The following is a 7,400-nucleotide window of genomic DNA, read 5'->3' as shown; positions in this document are numbered from 1 at the left end:
TGATGTAAACAAAAACATATGTTTATTTAATGTATAACGTCTGGTAGGGTATTTAAGCATGGCATTTGATATTAAATTGTATGCCTGCAACGTAGTTTCAGTCTGGATGTTTAAAAACGCTCATGTCTTCTTTTCTAAAACTTGGAAGTAAAAGTCAACTTATAAAAGATAAACTATTTTACTAACTTACTGAAATAATTCGTCTTTTACCTTTGGCTAGAATGTTTAAAAGCAATGTTGTTTCTTAAAAATACATTAAATGAATGGATAAAATTTACTGAAAAAGCTAGATGCAAATAACCTTCTCATGTTTGTAACCTTTCTTACTGTATATTCGTATGTAATGGCATCATTTCTAATGACAAAATTAGAGAAATTAACATTGTTGGGACCATACGATAAAATATAACCAATAAATAAATAAGGTCCATATTATACAAGTAGATATATTTGAAGAAAGCGGTATTGGCTAAAATATAAACATTTTCAGACAATAAATTAATCTTAAATACAGTTAAATACAGTTAGATATTTGAGAAACAAATTGTTTTTGGATAAACAAATCAAATACATCGATATTTTATCAAATTGATCAACTAAATTTCTAAATTAGACGGATATACTGTATATTAAAAACCATTGACGAGTATATCATATTTAAGTTCAAAGATTTAGAGCAGATTTACTTTGAAGTTGTGTATTAAACTCTGTAACGTTCTTTTCTCCTGTGTATAAAATAGTATACTATTAATAATTTTTGGAATATAGACTATTGTATGTTAATCCCCTAACAGCAGTCGTTGCATTAAGGCATCACGGGGCTGACAGTGAGGAAAATAACCTCCTGATGAATGCGCTTAAGAACCCACATCGCGGAGACCAGGGGTTAAAACACCGCTCTTCTTACTCCGGTGGCCTGAAAAGTTCTGTGACGTGAAGAAAGCCTTTAAAAGCAGGTATGGTGGTGTAAGAATCAGGAAAGAAATGATGTGTCTTTTCCAACATAAACCTACAAGTTCATCTTCTCGCCATGTTTATAAACGAGGACGAATCCGTGTGTATTGGGGCTCTTACGGATGTGCGAGCACTACCACAGATACTGACAACATTATTCTCGCTGTTGTCATTCAACGGGTCAAGGGTTCGTGATTAATCAAAAATGTTTTTGTTGGGCTCGATATACATCTACGCTCTTCGGTTTACAGTGGGCTGAAGATGGCTTTGGTTGTTTATAACTACCAACCACAATGATACATTAGACATCCAAACGCAAGGATAGTGTGAACTAGTTAACCATTCCATTTGCATTACGGCTGTCCGCTGCGCTAGTTCGACCCAAGATAGACGTATTTTTTAAAACCTGCTGATTACGTTAGCCCACTTTGTTTGTAAATTGAACATTAATGCATTTCAGCAAAAGGGTTACATCTGTTACCATTTGAGTTACCGAGGGGGCGTGTCACCCGGGTTTTTTTACACGCACTAGTAACTATAACCCGCAGAGATCTGCGTTGGAGGGCAAATATGTTAGACTTCATATTCCACATTGATAGTGATACAACTAAAAGGACTTTAGGCTTTAATTAGTGATCGTGTAAACGGTAGCAGGATTGATTTCCATTTCCCAGTTCTTTGCTTGTTTTCTACATTCGTCTTCTTGTGGTTAAATAGTGGGCTGTGGTCTAATAAAACTTATTTGGTTTTGTTAGAGATAATTAACTTGACAGCGTTTTATTCTATTATGTGCATCAGGCACATTCAGTTGTTCACATTTATTGAATTAAGAAAACAGAAACACGATATTGCTGGCAGTGATGTGATGGTTTCACCGAAAAAAAAACAGGAAGCTTTAGTGTTTTAAGTTAACCCAGCAATTACTGCGATACCTGTATGAGGTGATTCCTTCATGATTCAAAACGTTTGTTTTTAATCAAAGTTAATGATAAAAACGTGTTCTTAATATTAAATAATTAAGTGTTATTGAAATCCTGGCAAGGGGAGGTTATTGTAGTTTGAAATGATTACATTTTCTTTCAGTGCAGAGAGCGTAATGTGGCACACGGCAGTTTTTGACACTGAGTTGTCTTTTGAAAATGTGCAGTGAATGGCCAATAGTCTTTTGCACTCATTTGTCTTCGTTTTCCTAAATAAAGAAAATTTCCTAATTAAACACAACGTGTTAAAACTCCAACAACTTTTCACACCTAAAAAAAAACTTGTTTACTGTTGTTACTGCATTTGTATAAGAAACGTATTTGAAAAACAAAAGCAAATGTGAATGTTATAATTAATATATGAGAAAGCTCAGCACTTAGACAAAGAGCTAGAACATTCCCTCTTCTAGTTTTGGAGATGGATGCTGCTCAAACTGCTGGTTTACTAAACCAGTCTGTCAGAAATCCTGTAAAGTATCTTAACTGATCCCTTCTCCTTTATTTATGAGTAAGTCTTACATTTTCCTGATGCCTATCCTTCTTACAATTTGTTTTCTGTCACAATAATGACAAAAATATTAAACTCAAGGAGAAGTTTTTTCAGAGTATTATGTTCAGGGAAGATGTGGGCTTCAGAATTTGCTGCAACATTTCATAATTCATCCCGAGTAATCTAAGGTAATAGTGGAGCTCCAACTGAAGTGCTTCAAACTAAATGCATGATGTAAATCACGAGGAATGGCTTGAGGTGTATTGTACCTCAGAGAAGAAGCATTATCACATGATTTGTGTACCTCTGGCATTGGTGGTCTGCTTCTATTAGGCTATTAATCATGTCTAAATAACTGTTTATGGGTGCTCGACAGCTTCACCACTTGCAGAGCTGAGAGGTTTATTCCAGCCTACAGCTTTAAGTCCTCAGGCTTGAGCACTAAACCCAGAGTTGAGGCCAGGTAAGGCAACATGTGGCACCTCTTTCTGGTCTGTACCAGTTTCCTGATGATTTCATTAACTTTCAGTCAGTTCAATTTTTTTTCACATTATTTATTACGTTGTTCACTTTTTATTTGCATTATTGCTGCCACACTACTATGTATAATAATACTATAAAAGCCGTGAATTACAGTATTATCGAGATGAAGAAAAAAAGGAGACAGACAAAAACCGTCATTTCATTTTTTATGCAATAGAAATCCATACAGTCTCAGTGAAAATTAGCAGTGTGAGAAATACACTTTCTTATTTTTCTGATTTCTTCCTTTCATATAAACTCATTACGATTGTCTCCCTGCAGTACATGGAAATATCAGGTTTTGCCTTTCCCTGGAGTAATTCAGCAGCGAACTTGTGCAAATAAAGCTTTTCCTAGACACAGTGTGTCTTCCTGGATGAGTTGTGTGAGATGCTTGCTCTGTCACTTTGTAGTATGTGCCAGGTTTGCTCTGTAATTAGCAATTAATGATATGAAACAGTAACTCAAAAGACTTTCATTTAATATCGGTTTTATTAAATATCAAAGTAACTGTCCAGATGTTCTCTGCTCTATAAAATATGCTATTTTTGCCTGCTAAGTGCTGTGTCTTGTGATTGGCAAGAGAAAGTTTAATTTAGTTGAGGATCCTTTTTTTTACAGGAGTGCATTTCATGGTACAGGTTTTTACTCTCACGTTACTGTCTGTCAGAATTTCAACTTTACTTTCAAAATCTGTACATGACATGGCTCTGTTCCCAGTAGCCCAGATACTAACAGGAATGAAAAAAAAAATAAACACAAGGCCAATTGTGTTTTTTGCCAGCACCTCAGTAACCCCTCTTATCCCAAAGAAAAATACACCTTAAATATATAATACCTAAGGCATTCACTGAGGATCAGCTTGCTACAAATCTGTTTTTTGGAGAGAAAAATGAGTAATAGCCTTTATATTTTAAAATCTTATATTCATATACAAATCTGTCTTTACTAAGCTATTATACAGCATGTAACAAAAATGACAGCAAAAGTCATTTAATGTTATCTTAAAATACTGGGCATGAAACTCTGCCAATTGACTGATACAAGTCTGTATACAGCTTAAGGAAGCTATGTAACCTCATGCCCAGATCTCAGTAACTTGGACATCTCTGGTGAAAGATGTTTCCTGAGTACATCTCCCAGTTTTCACTTTCTCATTTATTAAAAGTACACATGCGTGTATGAAGAAGCAAAGGCTCAGCCTCATCAAAGTTTCCGAAGTTATATGATGACACAGTTTTGCTCTGACATCAAATTATCTTCACTGGTAGTATCCTTGTGCTCATCATGAAGAAATCTGTTTTAATTAGTTGTTTGTTTCCTAAGGCAATAAAGCTAACAAATGCATTCTTATGATTTCATGGTCCCATGCATTGAGGGTTATAATGTAATCAACATAGGAAACATAAACATTTGTCATATTATAACATCAGATTTAATTCTGTGGATTAAAGTAGTTACATGAAAGTTTTACTTTCAAAAAATACATTATTAGATTGCTGTTCAACTATCACAATTCTTTATTTAAAGCTGTGATTTGATTCAATAACATATTTCAGAGCTTGGACTTGCAATCAACAGACCCAGTCTATGTACTGTAGGCATGACTGCAGACTAAATATCAAAAAACACTTTATTTAATGCACATGAATCAGAGAGAAGGGAGTGCCATTTTAGAGACAGACATGACTAAAATAATTGCAGACATACACAAAGCACTGCATAATGCATACACAATGCATGTATATGTATATAAACTGTATATAACTATGTGTAGCTTAACATTTAAATGAAAAATGAAGCCAGTTCAGGGTAATCTTGTGCCAAAGTAAACTGTTTTTAATGCTGAGAAAACAAAAGAAAGTAATCTGGCCTGCTTTCCCATGCAGGTTAATGCTGGAGCAGGGGCTTGGTGCCCAGTGTCACAGAGGGAGAGGGACTGCTGCCCCCCCTGCTCTCTAAGCCTGGTGAGTGATGCATTTCTACGGTTCATTTAGCCTCATCAAAATAATTTTTTTCCCCCCCAACTTGATTGACAGCGGTGGTGCGCTGTGATTTGAGATGAATAATTTGTCAATGTCGGCACGACAAAGGCAACTCGGGGCTGCAAGCAGTGGGACTCGTGACTCAGGTTTCGTCCCTACATCTACGGCCTGGACTCAGCGCTCTGGCAGAGCCGCAGTTTGGAGCAGAGGAGGGCTACTCCCGCAGTTCTCCGTGCTAGGCACACAAATAGATTGCCGCCGCAGCTGCTTGGCGCGGCCCATCTGAAAGAAGGAAAAAAAACAAGAAATCTAGCCTGCGTCAGAATTAGTTATACACCAAGGCAAGAGGGTGCAGCCCAAACTGCAATGCTGTGTAAAATGTAACAAACCATTGTTACCCAGTGCAATGTTTTCCTCTTCTTTTTAGATTTTTTAACACCATGAATGTTTTTCCCTTTGCAGTTTGGGGTGGAATTCCTATTTGTATTAATGAAAGCTCGCTTAATTCCTAAGTTGATCCAAGATTTTATCTGTAGTGTTGGTTCTGTCACTGTTACTCAATAAGCAATTGATTGTGCTATTCTAAATAACTTAGACGCAGCGTGGTGGGGCTGTACAGTGATGCCTTCTTCTAGTAAATTAACTCCCAGGCTTTTTAATTGTGACTTAAATGGTGCTTTACATACAGTTGGACACTTCAGCCTTTGCACACCATCTTTTACATTTCTGAACAGCATCCTTGAAAATGATAAAAATGAGGAATGAGTGCAATTGTTTTCAGCAGTGAAATTAGAGGAAGAAGAGGAGATACAGATTACACTTTCTACACAGGATTCATGTGTCATTTCAGAGACTGTGGCCCTGTAGTCAGCAACAGTTCAGCATGAGGAAGAGGCAGCGAGGTCAACGGTGAACAAAAACGCCAGCAATTGCAGCAGAAATACAGTATCACAGTATCAGGAGGATATGTATTCAATAAACATCATCTTTAGTATAGCTTCATATTTGTTTTCCTTGGGTCGCTGCAGTTTCCCGCTAAGCCTTCCTGGAAGTCTCTTTCCCTACCCTTCACACGCTTGCGGCATCCCTCCGTTCTTCTCCTCTTCCTCCACTTCCTTGCTCCGAGCGCCAGTTTTGTCTGTCTTCCGATTTGTGTCACTTCCAGTGACTGCGCTTAGCCGTTTTTTGTTTCCTTAGAATCTTTTCCCATTTTCTCTTATCACAAAAAATAACAATATGTTTATGTTATGGAAAGACAGCAGTTTCTCTTTACCTAGCCTTTGTTTTTCTTTATAAGCAAGTGAAACTCGGAGTGTTTATAAAAGTCCTTTAATTAACAGATTATACAAAGTGATGTTTCTGTCATGAATGATGCCCACTTAGATTATGATTTTGACATGACAGCTCACCAGAGGACATTTTCAATATCTGCATAGTCCTTCTCATAACGTGTTTGCCACAGACATTTTATAGTGTATCTTTTGGTAGTTAATTCCTTTGATTTTGCAGGATTTTAAAATGCAAAAGGAAAGGGGCAATATGTTATACCTTGTAATACCTTCTAAACTTCTAACCTTCCTTGAAACTTTGACATTTATTGTGCCTGTATAATTGTGGCAGGCAGAATTATGCATTCAATGATGTAAATTGAATCCACAAAATATTTAGCTTAGTTCTGACCTCTGTTTGAAAAATAAACAGTGCTGTACTTGGATGTTCATATAAATCCTTTACACTAATAAACTCTCCATAAATAAAATGGTTCAAAATTATAACATCTGATTAAAAATAAATAATAAAAAAAGGTTTTTGGAATTTTCCTATTTGGTTGAATTTTTTTTTTCCATAGAGAATTCCTTGCAGTTTTGACAGACACCCTGTTATCTGAGTTATGTTCATGTTACAATTTTTCTATAATATTAGTGTTAGTTTATGCTGGACGTGTAACAGAAATAAAAAAAAAACTTACAGTACTACTACTAAAATAATATTAATGATAATAGTTGATACATAAGCATGGGAAATGCATGATGTAATTAAAATATGATAATCATGGATCTTGAAATTTAACTGTATTGGTAGATTTTCCAAGACATGCCAGGTTTTATTTTTTAGTGGTAAACGCCTTGATTTTTTTTTTAACATCACATTTCTTTCCAGAAGGTTTTCTGTTTTTTCAGCGATAAATCGCTGAAAACATAGGACGTGCAAGCTTGATTTTTTTTTCACGTTCCTTGTAAAAATCCAGGAGCCTATAAAATTTGTCATCTTTTACTTAAAACAGTGTGCGCACTGTTTTTATCTTCAAATGTACGCCTAGTAGGGAACTGTGGTTCCAGGACATGTACAAAAGATGGCTTATGCAGCATAATTCACAGGCCTTTTAAACGCAGCAAAGGTAGACAAGCTTCTGGAAGGACCCTATCTTTGCATGAAGTGATCAAATCCAGATGTGGAGAAGCCTGTGAC

General features: G+C 36.1%; 1 long non-coding RNA gene across 1 annotated transcript; it reads left to right on the top strand.

The window, feature by feature from the left end:
* The first annotated feature begins 798 nt into the window (after positions 1-798).
* On the top strand, positions 799-6,746 carry LOC148646282 (uncharacterized). Its single transcript, XR_015927951.1, has 3 exons — positions 799-956; positions 4,836-4,913; positions 5,782-6,746. It is a non-coding gene; the product is annotated as an uncharacterized LOC148646282 (long non-coding RNA).
* The last annotated feature ends 654 nt before the right edge of the window (positions 6,747-7,400 follow it).

The sequence above is a fragment of the Lepisosteus platostomus genome, chromosome 17 (assembly GCF_059453375.1).
Source record: "Lepisosteus platostomus isolate fLepPlt1 chromosome 17, fLepPlt1.hap1, whole genome shotgun sequence".
Classification (NCBI taxonomy): domain Eukaryota; kingdom Metazoa; phylum Chordata; class Actinopteri; order Semionotiformes; family Lepisosteidae; genus Lepisosteus; species Lepisosteus platostomus.
This window is presented reverse-complemented; position numbering and strand designations above follow the sequence as displayed.